The following is a 19056-nucleotide window of genomic DNA, read 5'->3' as shown; positions in this document are numbered from 1 at the left end:
AAACCATAATGCCATTAGTTTACCTCTATAGTTTATGTCTTATTTATATAGCTCTGAATCCAAGAACTGAAGCATCTTTCAGTGCTTTATTGCTACATTTCTTTATTTACTATATTCAACATTACTAAATTGCCTTCTGTGCACTATGCATTGTGATAGATGCTAAGGACCAAAATGTGAATAGTACATGGATTCTGTTTTTTGAGGAGCTTACATTTTGGTGGGAAAAGGAATACATATGTACACAATTATTGTAAGAAACAGGATATAAATAACAAATTGTGGAAAAAAGGCTTCTCTCTGTTTAGAGTTGCCCAAGTGGCATTCAAAAGGCAGATAGGAATGTGGGGCATTCTGACCCTTGGTGTCCAGAAGGCCAGGGTCAAACAAGATATGCAGTTACTTTTCTAGGGTCAGAAAACAGGAGATACACCAAGGAAAGAGTTGAATATTGGAGATGAAGTTCTGGACAAAAAGATGGGGTTTAGGTGAATCTTTTCTTATGAGTAGTGGGCAATCGATGAGGCAGTGGAACATCAATATCAGATATGCAAGAAGAGTGAAGAGAAGCTTGAAGCAGAAAGAGCCATAGTGGAGGATATTGTTCAAGTCCACTCAGAAATAAGGAAGGCCTGACATTTGATAAATACAGTAGAAACAGAGAAAGGAAGAGATTTAAGAGAAATCAAGGTGTGAGAAATCCCATGATATAGAGGGCTACTAGGTTGAAGATGAAGCTTCTGATTTGCATTATTGTGTGTAGGATGGATGGGGGGAGCCAAAGGAGGAGGAGGTTGGTGGTGGGGCTGGGAATAGAGATGAGAGATTCTGTTCTGGTCAGATTGAGATTTAGGTGCTCAAGAGACAGTCGGGTGGAACTGTCCAGGAGATCGTTTAAAAGCTGGCTCTGGGGGCGCCTGGGTGGCGCAGTCGGTTAAGCGTCCGACTTCAGCCAGGTCACGATCTCGCGGTCCGTGAGTTCGAGCCCCGCGTCAGGCTCTGGGCTGATGGCTCAGAGCCTGGAGCCTGTTTCCGATTCTGTGTCTCCCTCTCTCTCTGCCCCTCCCCCGTTCATGCTCTGTCTCTCTCTGTCCCAAAAATAAATAAACGTTGAAAAAAAGATTTTTAAAAAAAAGCTGGCTCTGAGCCATAGAGAGATCAAATCTAGATAATAGGTCTGGAACTCAACAGTTCTTAGGTAGTAGTTATAAGCTAATTACCTTAATTTTGTCAGAGTGTGTGCCCACATTTTCAAAATTAATTGAACTGAGTTTATGTCATTTAAACAAAATTCACAATTTATGCCATTATGGCCTACAATCAAACAGCATCTCTTTACGTGTTTTAGTGGAACCCACCAACATATTCATATTATCCACAGTTGTTAAATAGTGAATTTAAATTAAACCTCAATGAAAACTATGTTGGAAATACATTGTGTGTTGTTTGTTTTGTGCTAGAACACTATGAGTAGCTTTGAACTATATATGTGTGAGAAAGAATGAGAAATACTTATATTTATTTTCCCTGATGGTGGGGTTTATAATACATTAATTTATGAGAAGATAAAGGATAAACAGCTTGAATGAGAAGTGATCTCATGAGACAACATCTGAGCTCTTTTTCATGTCATTTTATGATCCCCAGGATGCTAGTAGCATTGTCAGAGGCCACTTGTATTGACAATAGTCCAGAGTCTTAAATCTCTGTTTTTTAGTTGGTGAAATTTTCTCATATTGCTGAGAATCCAGGAAATGCTATAATCAATTTTTTTAATCTAAAAGCCGCCTTTTATTTCTTTGTTTTCTCAAATCTTACCAAAGTTTTTTAACCTTTCTTTTTTATTTCTATAGTCTTTCCACAGATATCCTTATGGACCCACTTCTTACCCGAGAAGAAGTAATGTAGGCAGTAATGTCCTTTGAGCGTATGACTCTCAACTTGATTCTGACAAATTATTTAGAGATGCTGATTAGGTTACACAGGGGCCATGACCTTCAGGAGTTTTGCTGATTTGTCTGGTGGTTACCAGTCATTTTTCAAGGTCAACAAGCAGTGAGAAGGTCAACAGTGCTAAGAGAAGCCATCATATAGTGTGTAACTTGGTTTGAGATAGAATGTTGACCTCTTGTCATTAAAAAGGACATGGGGCAGATCACAGCCAAGGCTGATGCCTAAAAAGTGTGATGATACTTCTAGGGTGTCACAGCAGGAATCTCAATAGCTGTTCAATTAAAGTCAGATGTTCCAGAGAAGAGGGGACGTGGCATGCATTACAATAAGCTGAAGGGCATGATCCTTTCACTTTGGAGGGATAGAGAGTCTTACTCTGATGGCCATGTGGTTCTTAATTAGAAGAGTTTGTTTTCTGACAAGATGAACAATATTAGTTTCTAGCTCCATAGCAAAATGCTCATGGTGGATTTTGTGTGATTATCTTATCTTTGGTAATAGAATTGTCTCTAGCATCTCCTCATCCAATCTTCTCCACCTCTTTTTGCTGTACTCCTGCTGTAATTAAGTTTTGAGAGAGAAGAGAGAGTGTGGGAGTTTGCCCTTGTTAAAGACAGGTTAATTCTAGACATGGCTTTACATGTTGACATTTCCCAGTTAGCTCACAGCTCATAGTAGAATTCTGTTGAAACTGTGCCATGATATACTGCCAGCAAGTGGGAGTGGTGAAAAATACTAGGAAGGCTAGTGACGGCTAAAATAACACAAAATAGTACTGCTGTCATCACCTGTTTCGGCAACACAGCCCTTACCAACAGTGCAGCAAGGAGACCCCTACATATTTGATAGTATATTAAGGAAGAATAGTTAGCTTGCATCGTTCTGATCATTTTTAGAGTGAAAAAATAGTTTTTTTTTTAAAGAGAAACTAAATAATCTTATATTAAACAAGCTGGCCACTGGATGGTTTACCTACCCCCTTTATTTATTTTTATTTAAAATGTTTTGTCTCTATTATCCCTTTCAGTTTGAAATCAACTTTCAGTTTCTTTCCTTCAGGGAGAAGACAATCAGTCCTTTAAAGTTCTTGCTTTGTGTAATAGCCAAATTTTAGGGAAATATAAATTAAAACCACTTGCTGTGATTAAATTTGAAACTAACAAATACTTCCATGCATGCAACATAACCATTTTTTTTTCCTGACATGATTATTTGGTGCAAGATACCCTATTTGTAAAATGTTTGCATTTGGCTCATCATAAAAGGTGTTTTCTTTTTTTTTCTCTGAAAAATACCAATTAGCCCTGATTATGTGTTGTCACTCACTTTATGTTCTTTTTCCAATGCAAAGAAAAAATAAACAAAACACAGAAGTTGGTCTTAAATATCAAAGATCAAACAAGATGAAGAAAAAAACCCCTTACCCTATGGACTCTTGGAAATTAAAATATAAAAGTCTCTTGAAATAGCCCTGCTTTATGTAATGTTGCTGTGAAACACAGGCAAAAGCCTGTTTATATTAATCATCCTTTTCTGTAGCTTCCATTGGCAATCAACTGCTGCATTTCAGCTGTAAGAGCTTACCTTACCAATGTTTTCTGTCACTGGGTAGTACTGGAAAATGTTTTCACAGGCCTCAAATATACCAGATGGAGACTATACTGTCTCCCAAACACTGACAAATCATTTATTAATTTTCGTCATGGTGATTAAAACCAGTCAAGTATAAGGGAATCTGGAAGCAAATTAAACACGTATTTATTCTAAGCTGGAAATTTCCTTAAAGTCTTTCTGATTTGCAGAAAGTTTATGTTCATTTATTCTTGTTCACCTTCTGCCAATGTCAGTGTATTTAGCATTTAGCTTTCAGGTGGAAGATCTGCCTTAGAAGAGTTGCTTAGAAGAGTTGCTTATTAAGGGAAACCCTTACCTAACTACAACTGTCCCATATTACTGTGACTTTTTATTACATGACCTAGCAATATTCTGCATAATCATATATTGTAAAAACCTAATATTTCTTGGAGTGTGTCTGTCCTTCTTAGAATATCCCTCAAGCTTTACTGTGATAATTCAGAATGTTCTGACCTATCTGATTCTGAATTTCCATGTCTATCAAAGACATACCCACGTGGTGCTTTCCATTCATTCATACTTAACTTAGTACCTAAGAAAATTAATACTTAGCATTTGCTGTGATTGATTTACTCTGATTACAATTAAATGATCTATAAAAGGTTCTTTTGACAACATACGATTTACAATAGACTAAGGAATCACTTCACTCAGACTTTTTACCCCCTGTTTTTCTACCACTAATAATGAAAAGGATTATAAACATCTACTCAAACAACTCGTTCTTATCCTTCCTAAGTCAGTTCAGACATCACTAGTTCTGCCTCTACTTTAACGTGTTTATTCTTCTCAAAATACGTTTTGGATTTTAACTATGTAAACAATATAGAAGCTTATATAGTAGTTTTTGTGTTAGGAATTTCTCTCTCTCCTTTTTTTTAATGTATCATTTTCTGGTCCTTAAACCCATATTGTATAGGTCAAAAGTTTTTTGAAATTGGAAGGAAAGAAATGACTTAAAATAACAAAAACTTAAAGTTTCACCATTACTTAAAATTACATTATTACTTAAAGTTACATTATTAATATTATCTCTTAATAGAATGAACAGATTTTCTCAGCCAGTGGCAGGTGGAAAGGCAACCCAGCGGGTGGCTGCTGGGGAGAGAAGGAAGAAATGTTGCCTTGAGGCCTCCTTCTACCCAGGGATTTATTCTTTCACCAAAGATGCTATATGATAAAATCAATTTTTAATAAATAAGTCTTGTTCTGAAAGTCCACACAATCCAGTGTGGGTGGAAGAGAATTAGGAGGTAGATTAGTGAATAGAACATTAGAATTCACTGTGATACATTACAAGAGAGCTAAGATGTGCACCTAACTTAACGAGGATAGTCCAAGGAGGACTCCTGCCTAAGAAGGATTACCTTTAGCCAAGCAGAGGCTTAAAATCTTTGCAAATTAACATGTAGGCAAACGTTTACCCACAATAAAGTTTATGCATTAAACATTAATTTGTGTTTGTATATTAATTTTAAAATAATCTATAGATTTATCTTCAATTTTAGACTACGTCAATTCAATGTATTGAATTGAATTCAATTTCTAGAAATGGGAGTTTTGAGTGAGACTCATTTTTAATGAGACTGTATATTCAGTAATGCTTTCAGTCAGATTCTAAGGCCTTAACTGCCATAATCAACTAGGATTTTATTAGTGGCTGCTGCCTATAGAGAGGCACCAAGTGCAGCAGAATGTGGGGCAAGATCTTGGACTCAAGTTAGATGAACTTGAGCCTGGTCAGGCTCTGACGCTTACTAGCCATGACCTCCAGCATGGTTTCTAGTACATTCCCATCCCTCGTACAACCTTAGGGTTGTGAGGAGCAAATGTATGCAAGTTGCTTAGCATGGTTACTGGTACATAATATTTGTGCAATAAATTTTAACTATTTGTTGAATGATTGAATGAGTAAACATTGTTGTTATAAATTCTTAACAGAGTTAGTGAACTAGGTCTAATCCTTTCTACAAATTGGTTCTTGTGGTAAAACTGAACTTTCTTGGCAATGGATAGGTAGTTTATCAGTTTTTAATTCCCAGGAAGTATTTTGATTTAAGATAGATAATAAGTCATGCAGTATACCACACAGAGAAGACACATTTTATAAATATGGATTTAAGATAGTAAGTAGCTATAATAAGCACACAGTAAAGAAATACTCAGTGAGATACATAGAGATATAGACCTAGCTAGCTAGCTAGGTATCTGTAATGATTTTTTAGGAAGGTAACTGTAGCTCAGGATAGCAAAGTGGTTAAGAGCACAGACTAATTGGGTTTTGTTAAAACAGCCATTTTTATCATGTCTCACAATTCTGCAGGTTGCTTGGACACACATGGGTAGTTCTGCTGGCCTTGATTGGAGTCTTTCATGCAGTTACAATCAAATGGTGGCTGCAGTGGCAGAGATGACTCCTTCACGTGGCTGGCTGTTGGCATAGGCTCTTGGGCAAGACTGGAGAGTCTCTGTTCTCCTTCATGTGGCCTCTCCATGTGGCTTAGACTATTCAGCACATGGCAGCTGGATCTCCAAAATAAGTGTGCCAGCTGAGAAAATACCAGTGTGAAAGTGGCTTATTAAGCCTCTGCTTACATAACACATGCTAATGTCTCAGTGTCCAAAATCAGTCATGGGGTGAGCTTGGAGTCAATGCGAAAGGGCATTCCACCAGGACCAGAATGCTGGGAGGTATAGTTGATTGGTGACCACCAAAGCAATAGGGCACAACAGGGTTGGATCCCAACTCTGCCTCTTAATAGTTGCGGGGGCTTGGGAAGTTATTTCTCTTCCCTGGACCTCAATCTTCTCATTAATAAAGTGGGGAAAATTTGGTATTCTCTTCAGAGTGCTGCTGTGAATACTTTTGTCAGCAATGAGTTAATGAATGAATTAATACACAAAATATGTGCAACAGCTTTGATATATAAAAGCACTTAAAGTAAGCTAGTTTTAATAGTGGTGATGATAGTAATAGTTGTAGTAAGAGTAATAGTAGAATTATTATTAGTAGAAGCAGCAATAAAAGTAAAAAAAGAAATATCATTTTAGGAATAGAGTACAGCTTCACGACAACTGCTGATTTAGTTTCACAAGAGCTTTTAAAATCTCTAGTATGTTGATTTTTAGAAAGCTAACAGTTTGGGTTTGGTTTCCCTTTGATCATATTGAAAACTAATAAAATTTTCCTCACAGTTCAGGGGCTAGAAAACACACACTGAAAGATACATACAATTCATTTAGAGAAGCAAATCAGAATTTACAAAATACAATAAAAGGATCTTTGATTTAAGGAATTAAAGAGCTCTTCCCGGTTCAGTTAAGAGTTTTACAGATCATTAACTACTTGACAGGTCTGTTCAATAAAGAAATGACTATAATTCCAAAATAAGCCACTAATGAGTTTTTAACACCTCCAAGGTACTTCTTAGGAAAGTACCACAAATAGAGGCTAAGAAATAATTAATATTTTTAGAGATATACCCCCTGGGATCAAAAACATCTACTCAATCACCCCAGGCGATAATCTCCGAATTATTTCTCAATTCCCAATCAACTTCTAAGTATCTTTAATCCCTTTCTCTCCATCCCCGTCACCACTTCCCAATTTCATGGACTAATCTTTTTTCATCCCTATTAATGTAAATCTTCTAACTGGGCTCATGAATTTGGTCTCTCTGCATTGTAGTTCTGCTGCCAATGTTCTCTTTCTGAAAACAAAGATGAGATCTTGTCACTACCCCACCATCTCTCATCTTCCAACACTTTGAGACTTCTTATTTCATACCTGTAAGGTCCAAACTGCTCAGCAGGATGGTGAAAGCTCTCTCTATTTTGATACTTAGTAAATGCTTAATAAGAGGCTGTTAAATTAAAGAATGTCCCAACTTGGGGTCTATCATAATCTATTTATGGAGAAGTGCCTGTCGGGTTCTTGAAATAAGAATGACCCTAAGGTCCCTAGACTTACACTTGGATTGCCTGCTAGCTTTTATGAATATTTAAAGTGAAGTAAGTAGTATCTCAGTTAATCTACTAGCTACGCTTCCTCAAATAAGAGCATTTGATAGTCTGATACACCTGAATAATTAAGAGTGGTACTTATATACCTTTACCATGCGTGATCACAAGTTCTGTATAGGAGCAATGGCACCCTCCATTAAGGCTATGATTTGCATAGTAAAAACTTGATAAAGCAAACTTGAATTCGCTGGAATGGTATCACTGTATTTAGCTAGGAGAGTTTGTGTTATGCTTCCACTTCAAAAAATCAGTATATTTTCTTGTTTTGTGATGTGATTAATTGTTAGTAGCTTATTTGATGGCTTGCCAAATGTAGTAAGGGCACTGGACATTTGTTTGCTAATCTGTTTACAGGAGAGAGAAACCTTGTGGAGTTTTTTTGATGACTGTGTTCTTATTAACTTCTTTTAAAACATGCTTAACTCATATAGTTTCTGTCACCAGTAATTTTTCTTTTTTGCAGTAGAGTTCACTCTGTTTTCTCTGAAATTGTGTCCTGAATGAAAAAACCCAAATTTAGAATAACACTGTTCATATGCCAGTGCCTCCTAAAAATGGGAGGTTTGGTGGTGAGAAATTGCCAAATACTGTGGGGTGCCATGGAGCACTGAGACTGTGAGCTTGGGGTTTTTTTATTTAAAAGACAAGTGCAGATTAATATGGCTTGCTACAATAGGCAGGGATGAATAGAAGACTGATATAAAAACAGAAGAATCATGTCAGGGTGTTGGTATTCTTTGGGGTTTTGTCCTAGTCCCTCTTCTTACTTTCAGACTCACCCTGAAGAGTGTTATCCCCTCCCATTGTTTCCATGGCCATCCACATGTGCATGGCTCACAAATGTGTATCATCCCACTTGGATGCCTAGCAGGCCCCTCATCTTCAACATGTCCCTAACTGAACTTGTCATTCTCCTCAGAGCTGTTCTTCAGTGAATGGTTCCATCGTCCATCATCCTCATATATCTCTCCCTCCACCTCCCTTATTCCTAACATCCAATCCATCCTTTTCTCCACTTCCCAAGTGTCCCTCAAGTGCCGTGCCTTTATTTCTACCCTTTTGGATATTACATCTGTTGTCTGGATGATCCAATAGCCTCTTCCCTGGCACCCTTGCCTCAACCATCATCCCAACCCTAATCCATCCTTTCTGTTGTAGCCTGATGCCAAAAAGCAAATAGATTATGTGAGTTACTCCCCCTCTTAAATCTTTTCATTGGCTTCTCATGTTCCCTGAGATAAATTTAATGTTCCCTAACTTAGCTGAAGATCCTCCAGTGTCTGGCTATATCCTATGTAACTCTCCATTCCTATTTCACAGCACCCTCACTCCATGCTCCATCCTGCATTATCTAGAATGGTAACTGCTATACACATATGGCTATTTACATTTAAATTAATTAAAAGGAAACAAAAACAAAATATCATTTCTTCAGTCATAATAGCCACATTTTGTATGCTCAGTAGCCACACATGAGGCTAGTGGCTGCCATGTGGGATAGCACGGATTATAAAATGTTTCCGTAATTGCAGAAAGTTTTATTGGATAGCCTTGTGTTGAAATCCTTTCATTTCCCAGAGCTTTGCCTTCTTCTCTAATTTATACTCTTTTTTATCCTTTGCCTGGAATGATTTCTAATTATTCTTTCCTCCCATCAATGCCTTGTGATTCCCCACCATCATTTTTTAATAGACTTTTTTTAGAGTGTAAATGAGGAAAAGATACAGAGGATTCCCATATACCTTCTGCTCCTATACACACACACAACACCTCCTATTATCAACATCCCCCACCAGAGCAGTACTTTTGTTAGAATGGATGAACCTACATTGATTCATCATTATCACCTAAAGTCCATAGTTTATATTAGGGTTCACTCTTGGTGATGTACATTCTATGATTTATAACAAATGTATAATGACATGTATCTATCGTTATAGTATCATAAGGAATACTTTCACTGCCCTAAAAGTTCTCTGTGACCTACCATAATTTTTTACATATCACTCAACTTCTCTAAAATTCACTCTTCATCTGCTAACAAATCAAGTCCAAATTAGACTGCAAAGCTTTCTCGTATCTCCCTCCTCTGAAGTCCTATGAAATTACAGAGTTGAATATAAAGTAACCAGGACTTTTTAAACTGGAGAATAAATCAGAATTTATTCACAGTGTTGAATATTGAATAGTAGCTTATTTCAAGGCACTGCCTTAATCAAAATATTTTTTGGATACCCACTCTTGGAATTCTCTTCAGAAATAATTTGTCTTTTATAAAATGATTTCATTAATATGTGGTGACATTTCTTTAGGTATCAGTCTCTGTATTCACTATTCTTGGTTCTATCTGATACTCAGTTCTTTCCAGAAATTGAATCTGTCTTCAAAATTACAACTTTAGGTGTTTAAAAGTTATATACAACAAGGGAATCCCGTAGAATCCAAAAAAGTTTTTAAACCTTGGCAATACCTTTTTCATGTTTATAGGCAGTGAAGGTGACAGCTTTGAAAAGGATCACACTCACTCATGTTGGTTAGTTCTGATATGTTTGTTTAGAAACAAATAAACCAAAACCTATAGGCTATGGTATCATTCCTTCTCAGATGTTTACAGGTAACTTGATGATTACCTGGTATATTGCATTGTAAAGTTGAACCTATTTTCAAATTTTAATTAACGTTTTTTTGTTTATGTATTGTACCTCGAAGTACTTGATAAAAACTCCTTGAAGGTAGACTCTTAATCATTTTTAATGTTTTCCATGGCACCTCAATTACTGCTAACAATAGTTAATAAATAATTAATACTTTGCAGTTTCCACAGCGTACCTAGAAATATGACCCCCTATTTCCTTACACAGTCCTGTAAAGTAGGCATTTTTCCTATAATCCCCAACCTCTAGTCAAAAGAAAGTGGAGGTTGGGGCATGGAGTGTGCCATTCTGGGCCTATATGAAGTAAACTAACAGGCAGAAACAGGAGCTATCTGATCACTTTGGGATTTGTAGAGTATACAGTGGCTTTTCCTTTATCCATGCTGGTGATGCATTTTTAAGGGGCCAATGTAGGCCCTTAAGGCCATTTTCCTACTGCTGATACAGGGTACTGACTTATCAGAACCCATACCTTTCATTCACTCATCCATGCTTTGTAACCATGTTGGCCATCAACAAACAGTGCAACTTCACTGATTTTTCAGTAGTATGTGCTCAATTTTTGTTTGTTTTGATTTAAATATAAATCTTAACAGGATTCTCTCAGAAGCTGGGTTTTGGGGGTATTTTTTTCTTAGATATTTCTGGGACTTTTCAATATGTAGAATGAACATGTATTGCTCTTAAAATTAGAAAAACTGATGGGGCGCCTGGGTGGCTCAGTCGGTTAAGCATCCAACTTCCGTTCAGGTCATGATCTTGCGGTTTGTGAGTTCGAGCCCCACGTCGGGCTCTGTGCTGACAGCTCAGAGCCTGGGGCCTGCTTTAGATTCTGTCTCTCTGTCTCTGTCTCTGTCTCTCTCTCTCTCTGCCCCTCCCCCACTCATACTCTGTCTCTCTCTCCTTCAAAAATAAACATTTAAAAAAATTTTTTTAAATAATAAAATTAGAAAAACTGAGTGCCTGCATAGCTCAGTTGGTTGAGCATCTGACTCTTGATTTCAGCTCATGGTCATGATCCCAGGGTAGTGGGATCGAACCCCGTGTCAGGCTCCATGCTGAGCATGGAGCCTGCTTCTGATTCTCTTTCTCTCTGCCCGTCTTCCCCACTCACGTGCACTGTCTCTCTTTCTAAAATAAAAAATTGAAATAAAATTAGAAAACCTTATTTTTTACTTTAGTCATTTAGATTTTAATAGCATCTTAAAAACAAGAACAGTTAAAAATTTTTTGAGAAGTCAAATAGTGGACACTGTAGGAATATTGTTCATTTCTCTCAAATCATAGCAGAGTAAGTATTGCATTTCACTTCTCACATGTTAACTTTTATAATCTGATTATCTACCTCTACCTCTTTATAACAAATGACTTTATTTTCAGTGTGAGAAAAGACTTGCTACTTTACGATGGAAACTCCAGGTGACTTCTATATATCCCAGGTAACTCCGCGTTTACTGTGTTCTTCTTCCACATCACTCACTCTTTCCTAAGTCACACCCTGAACATTCCTCCCGTTTTTTTTTAATTCATATATAATTTGAGACATATCCATTTCTCAGGTTTGGCGACAGTTCAGGACCAAGGGACAAGGTCACAGAGATTATAGACTGTTGAATGTGTGACAAGGCGGCTCATAAAGAATCTGGTCAGATGTCCTTCATTTGCCTGTAATTAACTACAGCTGCTTTTTATGTTGCGAGCTGATCTTTGATCTGCTTTCCCCTTCAGACCTCTGTGCACAAGGTAGTTAAAAACAAACTAGGAGGCCAATTTTAAAGACAAAAAAAAAAAGAAAAAGAAAAGAAAATCCCTTCGGGGTAATCAAGTGACAGTTGAAGCAGCCATAAGCTGTTAGCTTTATTCATTAGAGAACTTTAAACATGTCAAGAAATAGAATAATGTCCCTGCTATTAGATCAGCCTCAACAATGAAGATTACAACAGCCTTGGGACGCATGAGTGGGCAAACTTTTTGTGAAAACAAGTTTATTGAGGAGCATTGTACTATAGTGGCACAGAATCTAGCTTACACAGTTTCATAGCAAGAATATTGGTTCAATATGCATCGAGAAAGTTGGCCCTCTAGGAGTGGCAGATTTACAGTGCAACCTTGCTCTAACCCAAATGGCCCCTGCAATTAGGTTAAGAAAAACTTCCTACAGGCTCTACCGCTCGAATGGATGGCCTCTGTTACACCACATCGCTCTTGCCGAAACATTTACAATAGTACATGATCCAGCATAAATTTTAGTTTGGTAATGACCATGTAAATCTTGAAATCTTTCACAGGTTTATGTAATTGATATGGTTTTCTTCTGAATCAAAATTCTAATGTCAATATCAACAATTTTAAAAATAGAGCATTCCTTAGAGCAAATAATCTTGGACTAGAGTTTAAGAACTGTATTGAAAGAGGGTCAATTCTAATCATATCTAAGTGGATTCCCTGGTATCATTTTTTTCTCTTTATCATAATCTGTAGCAGCCTACTCATTATTTGGGGGCTCTTAATAACATGAAAGAATATTTGATTTAAAAGGGAGAACATCCAGAACTTCCCAAACCTTGAATTTTCGCCGTGCATTTTCAATTTTCAAAGTGGCTCTTCCTCCTAGTAAGTTCCAGAGAAAAGTCAGCCTTATGTTATCTCTTGTCACCTACAAAAATTAAGAGAAACAGACACCGTCCTATATTTCATATTTTTCTTATTCTTAAAAGTGACATTTTTGCTCAGGTCAAAATTAGGAGGCTCTTTCAGTTGCTGATTCATGTCAAGTTCTTCCAAATGATATGTTAGCAATCCATTTATTCCTTTGTACCTAATTGATTTGTACAAGCTTAAATTATGAGTGAGGGTCATGACTTTCCATTGAATAAACTTATGGCTTTTCCCCAATCACATCACTTACCTCTTTCTTGGATTTTGTAATCATGTTGTGTGTCTTGCCCTTCAATATTCCTGTTAGAGGATGTTCTTTCAACGAATAAGAATTTGCTAATCTGAAGAGCAGTATGTGTGGAGAATATACTTTGTCCTTTAATACCTGAATGTTTATTCTAAATATTCCATGTTTGAGGTTTGAAAGAACTTTCTAAGAAGAAAAAGAAGGGGAGGTGACACCTTATTTTATATATTTTCAAAACAGAATGATTATACTCAGTTAATCATATATGATTTAGACTTCATATCTATAGGCTAGAGACACTTATGTGGCCAAACAAGGGAAGCAGGAGGGCCAGATTCAACAATGGGATACAGGGGGCACATGTCCCTGTACTCAGCTCTGGCTAGTTGTTGTCGTGCAGAAAGGTGACTCAGGGATGCCAGATATTTCAGTTTTTCAGGTAACCTGAAATCTGATTTTTTTTATGTGAAAACTCCTGATTTCTAAATGTTGACAACCAACTCATTCTTGAAAGAACACTGTGTGAACTGAACAAAACACATCTGTAGACTATTTTCTGGAGGTAGTGCCTCAATCTTCTTTTCAATGCTTATTGCTTGGGCAAGCTATGACATGGTTTTCAAAAAGTAGATAGAAGATTTTGAGTTCCTTCTGGATGATACTGTGTAATCAGAAGTGTGCACACAAACTGATAAAAAGAAATAATGGCATCAAGGTTAGGAATAGCAAATGCTTATATAGTGATGACTTATAGTCTTTCACACTCTAATGGATCCTCAGAACACCCAGTAAGGCCAATAGGACCATTATTTTTATTCCCATCTTATAGAGGAGGAAATTGAAGCTCGATGAGTCCTTATTTCAAGGACACAGAATCTTTAGAGAAATTGTTGAAAGTCATGGATTTCTCTTGTCATAAAAATGAACACTAAAAAAGAAAAATTTAGCATGTAATTTCTAGGAATTCGTGGACACCTTCCTCTTTCCAAAGTTCAACCACAGGTTAAGAACCCCTGGAATAAGTGATCTGTGAAACTTGATACAGAGCTCAAACAGAGATTTTCAGAGGTGTGTGTGTGTGTGTGTGTGTGTGTGTGTGTTTCTACTACATGCTTCCCTCCTTAGAGAAAGGCACAGTTGAGACAGCAGCCAATAGAGTAGAGCCTTCCCAGGCTGAAAAGCCATCTGCAATTCCATCCCTGCCCCCCCGCCCCCACTAGAATGACTAGATTCTGAGATGAGGCTGGAACTGGGGAGGATGCCATCAGTAGTACAGCTGGAACCCTCACCATCATGGTCTCTAGAACACTTCTCAGGGTTATCTGAAAAGTTTCAGAGTTACAAATAGTGATAGCAGCAAGAAGAGTAGCCACTGTTTATCCCATGATTATACTATGTCAGACACTGTGCTGAGTGCTGAAGTCAGTACAGTTTGTGCCTCCATCACACAGATAAGGAAATTGCTAAACCAAGATTATCATTCAGACTCTGCATCCAACACTGTTAACCACTCTAATTCTGCCTTTCCTTCTGGAGCGAGCATATGGAGGAGATGGACGTGCAGGGAAGGATCCTTAATTCCATAATTATTCTTAAGATACATGATAGTATGAAAATTCCTGAAAGGTCCATTGATTTTCCTTCTAAGACACAGTGTTGTTGGTTTTTTTTTTCCAGGTAGTATGGCTTTAAAAAAAAAATACTGGGCATTTAAGAAGGTAAAGGAAAACCCAATTGTACCCAGTTTAGTGGAAATTTCATATGTATCAGTCATTGCTAAACCCCTGTTATGCTGCCTAAATCAGTGATAATCTGTGTATCTTCCATGTCTTTTAAAGGCCAGACAGACCAAATTTATCTACAACCCAACTAAGTGTGCAGTATTTCCAAATACTTCAGGAAATAATACATTACGGATTTGATTTCTTCACTTTTCGCACATGGTGTTATATGTGTCATGTAAAATGTGATACTTGCCAAATTAAAATGAGCATATGCCAAACATGAATAGCTTACACAAGATACAGAGTGTAAAACTTTTTATTTATGTGGAAAACCCCAGTAATCAAGAGTATATCCCCTTAACAGAAGTGCGTAACTTGTAATGAGTTATGCAAACTGGTTGTTAAATGAATAATCTTGGAGTTCATGGAATTTGAAGAATTTTTTAAATGTTTATTTATTTATTTATGAGAGAGAGAGAGGAGGAGGAGCACAGAGAGAGGAAGAGAGAATCCCAAGCAGGCCTCATGCTGTCAGCGCAGAGCCTAACGTAGGGCTTGATCTCACCAACCTGTGATATCATGACCTGAGCCAAAATCCAGTCAGTCGCTTAACCGACTGAGCCACCCAGGCACCCTCAAAGAATGTTTTTTAGGCACACAGTGTGCGGAAGGCTATTTTGCTATATGGATGATACTTGAAATAGAAATGTAAGCTTCAAGTGAACATCCAAAATGGAGAACTTGAATTTTTAAAAGATTTCAATGTTATTTAAGTGACAAGAAATATAAATAGTAAAATAAATTTTCTTAGGAGTTATTTCTACTTAAAATTTTTTATTTAGGTTTAAAAGCAGGATTTTATATTAGAAATCCAGTCTAAGCACAGCACACTGTCACCATTTGTTAAATACAGCTCCCCACTAGCTGGTATTTTATGGTTTCTTAAAGCCAGGCAAGATTCTGAAAGAACATAATTGCTTTGTCTTAGAATTAAGTGTATTTTATAAAATTCTATTTACTTTAATTTTTTTTAACCTTTATTTATTTTTGAGACAGAGAGAGACAGAGCATGAACGGGGCAGGGGCAGAGAGAGAGGGAGACACAGAATCGGAAGCAGGCTCCAGGCTCTGAGCCATCAGCCCAGAGCCCGACGCGGGGCTTGAACTCACGGACCGCGAGATCGTGACCTGAGCTGAAGTCGGACGCTTAACCGACTGAGCCACCCAGGCGCCCCTCTATTTAAAGTACACAATTCATGCATTGTGTTTACGTTTATGAAATTAGCTTTCACTGTCCATCTCATCCCCTAACCTTTTCTGGTAATAGTTTACCATAATTCAGGTTCCCTCAAAATATATCATTTTATTGCCTTTATCCCCTAATGGTTGAATTACTGATCCTATGTAATTATACCACTACTTTGAAAGTTTGTCAGCTTTCACTTCATGATTTTTTTGTTTAACTTCTGGTGCTACTCCTCTGGATCATGTAAAAGATTATCCTACTCTCAGGGCACCTGGGTGGCTCAGTCAGTTAAGTGTCTGACTTTGGCTAAAGTCATGATCTCACAGTTCGTGGGTTCGAGCCCCATGTCGGGTTCTGTACTGACAGCTCACAGCCTGGAGCCTGCTTCAGATTCTGTGTCTCCCTTTCTCTCTGCCCCTCCCCTGCTTGTGCTCTGTCTCTCAAAAATAAATAAACATTAAAAAAAATTTTAAAGATTGTCTAGATTTTTTTTCTAGGGGAAAAAGTGTGGGATGTATCTTAAGCTTATCACAGATTCATTTCTAAATCTTGCAAATTAACATGTTTCCTTTCCTGTCATTGTTTCCTCTTACCCCTCCTTTCTGCCCTACTGGTCCATGCCTCCTAAGTTCTCCTTTGGATTTTCATCTCATGACCTCATGCCTCAGGGTTTTTCCCCACCCCCCATGAGGCAGCGTTTGCACACAGCTGTTCTGTAATGTATAGCATATATTGGCTTGAGAATGGAAATTTCACTTCTGTAAAGTGGTTTGGGATATACTTTTGTGCAAGATGCTATGCCAAACTGAACTGTGGATTGTAACATGCAGCCAGTTACCTCTGTTTGCCCCTCCAGGAAGCAGTGTACAGTTTTAATAATCATGATGCCCTATTGCAATGGCTTCCAGAGTTATTATGTAAACCTTTCAAGCACGGATTATGTCTTCCCTATTTCTCCACACCTTCCCTGATACGATAAATATTTTATAAATGACAAGTTTAGGTGAGCCAGGGCCTTATCCACAAGTTAACATAACATCTCATGCAGTATATGTATATTTAAAACTTGAGCCATTTCATTTCCTTTCCAAGTTTGCTGATCTCACAGGAATATAGAATAACCAAACTACAAACTAAGAGCTCCTAGTAAGAAAGTGTTTTTTGAGATGAAGTGCAATTAATTAGTCCCAGTACCACTGTCATTGGATGGTTAGCAGTATGGAAAGGGCGTCAGTTAATTAGGATTAAAATGTAATTATTTGGAGAAGGAAGCAGCAAGAGTATTGTTTAAACATTTCAAACCCAATCTTATCTGTCAAATTACAAAGAAAAAGATGTTACAAAAAGATTTAAAACTCTGAAATTCTGTTTTCCATAACCCTTCATCCAGAGGTAAACATGTGACTAAAGCCTGACCAATCGGATGTCCACAACCTCTTGCCCACAGTGATTGGACTAGGGATTCACAGGTGACCACTGTGAGGCCAATCAAAGCCCTGCCAGGAATTTTTCTGTTATTGGAGAAGTGTCTGCTTGCCTCTTGCATCTTAAAGATTACTGGGTAGGAACAGGGGGATCTCCCAGGCAGTTACCTCTCTGTGTTAGGAAATCTCTGTAGCAAGAGTGAATAAAGACAAGCAGAGACAAGCAGATGAGAGAAAGGGAGATAAAGTCTTGGAGCCAAGTATCCCTGCCATTTCCGTCATTTCAATTATAAGCCAACAAATTCCCCTTTTGTATTTAAACTGATTTGTGTTGAATTTTGTCTCAAACAACCAAAGGAGTCTTGACAAATTATTTTTGTTGGAATTGAGTATCTGCACGAATAAGATAAGCATTGTTTCTCTCACACAAATTCCTCCAGCCTTTCACTGGTAAGGTAAAACAGAAAACATGGAATATGTGTTCATTCTAGAAAACACTATTAGCACCATTAAAACACCGAAAGATCCTTTCAGGGGTATCTTTCAAGCTGTGTGAAACAAATAATGAATAAATTAAACTCTGCAATGGAAGAAACGGTATTGTTTCATTTTCTAGACAATGGCATTTTAGACTCTTTGCTCATTTTGATAATTGTATTGTGGTCCAACTTGAGCCATATTTTCCACATCAAGTTTAAATCTCTTTTTCTTGATTCAGTTTTCAATTACTGGTGCTCCAAAACCCATTACAAAGCAAAAGAAGCCTTAGGCATAGCTTAGTGAACCCAATAAACTTCATAGCCCTGGTCTTGATGGCACGCTTCATGATGTCACTCTTCTTTTTCTTTTTTCGCTTTTCTTTTTTTTTTCTTTTAGAAATTCTCTATTTTATTTTAATTTTATTTTATCTTTTAAATATTTATTTTTGAGAGAGATAGAGGGGGGGGGGCAGAGAGAGAAAGGGACAGAGGATCCTAACTGGGCTCTGCCCTGCCAGCAGAGAGCCCAATGTGGGGCTCAAACCCATGAACCTCGAGATCACGACCTAAGCCGAAGTCAGATGCTCAACTGACTGAGCTACCCAGGCACCCCTGTCACTCTTCTTTTTGAGAAAAAGCAGAATTCTCTTTCCTCCTTGGTGGTAGGTTGAATTTAATTCAGAAAAGTTACCATTTGTGAATTCATAATATAGTTGACAACTGTATGATTACATTACCTGATGTGGCATTTGCATGTGTTAGGCCTAAACTAACTGATAAAGCCTAACTGCTGTATCAAAGAGACCTAACAATACAGTGTCTCAAAGAACGAAAAGTATATTTCTCTTTCATGTAAAGTCCTGATGGCAATAGCTTAGTTTAGTATCAAATCTCTACTCCCCATAATTACTCTGGGACACAAGTCCCTTCCAGTGATTACTCCACCATCCTCTAGGGCCCTGTCTTGTCACCTATCTTTAACGTATAACTTGAGTCACTACTGCACTGAAGCT

General features: G+C 37.5%; 1 protein-coding gene across 3 annotated transcripts in view; it reads left to right on the top strand.

The window, feature by feature from the left end:
- Positions 1-19056, top strand: part of SLC25A21 (solute carrier family 25 member 21) — a 485174-nt gene that overhangs the window by 258163 nt on the left and 207955 nt on the right. The window contains exon 1 of one of the 3 annotated variants that reach the window (XM_043556022.1): positions 11629-11704. The exons of the other annotated variants lie outside the window; for them this stretch is intronic. The gene's annotated coding sequence lies outside the window, so the exon portion shown is untranslated. Of the gene's footprint in view, positions 1-11628; positions 11705-19056 lie in introns of those variants that run through there. 3 annotated transcript variants of the gene reach the window in all.

This window comes from Prionailurus bengalensis, chromosome B3, assembly GCF_016509475.1.
Source record: "Prionailurus bengalensis isolate Pbe53 chromosome B3, Fcat_Pben_1.1_paternal_pri, whole genome shotgun sequence".
Classification (NCBI taxonomy): domain Eukaryota; kingdom Metazoa; phylum Chordata; class Mammalia; order Carnivora; family Felidae; genus Prionailurus; species Prionailurus bengalensis.
This window is presented reverse-complemented; position numbering and strand designations above follow the sequence as displayed.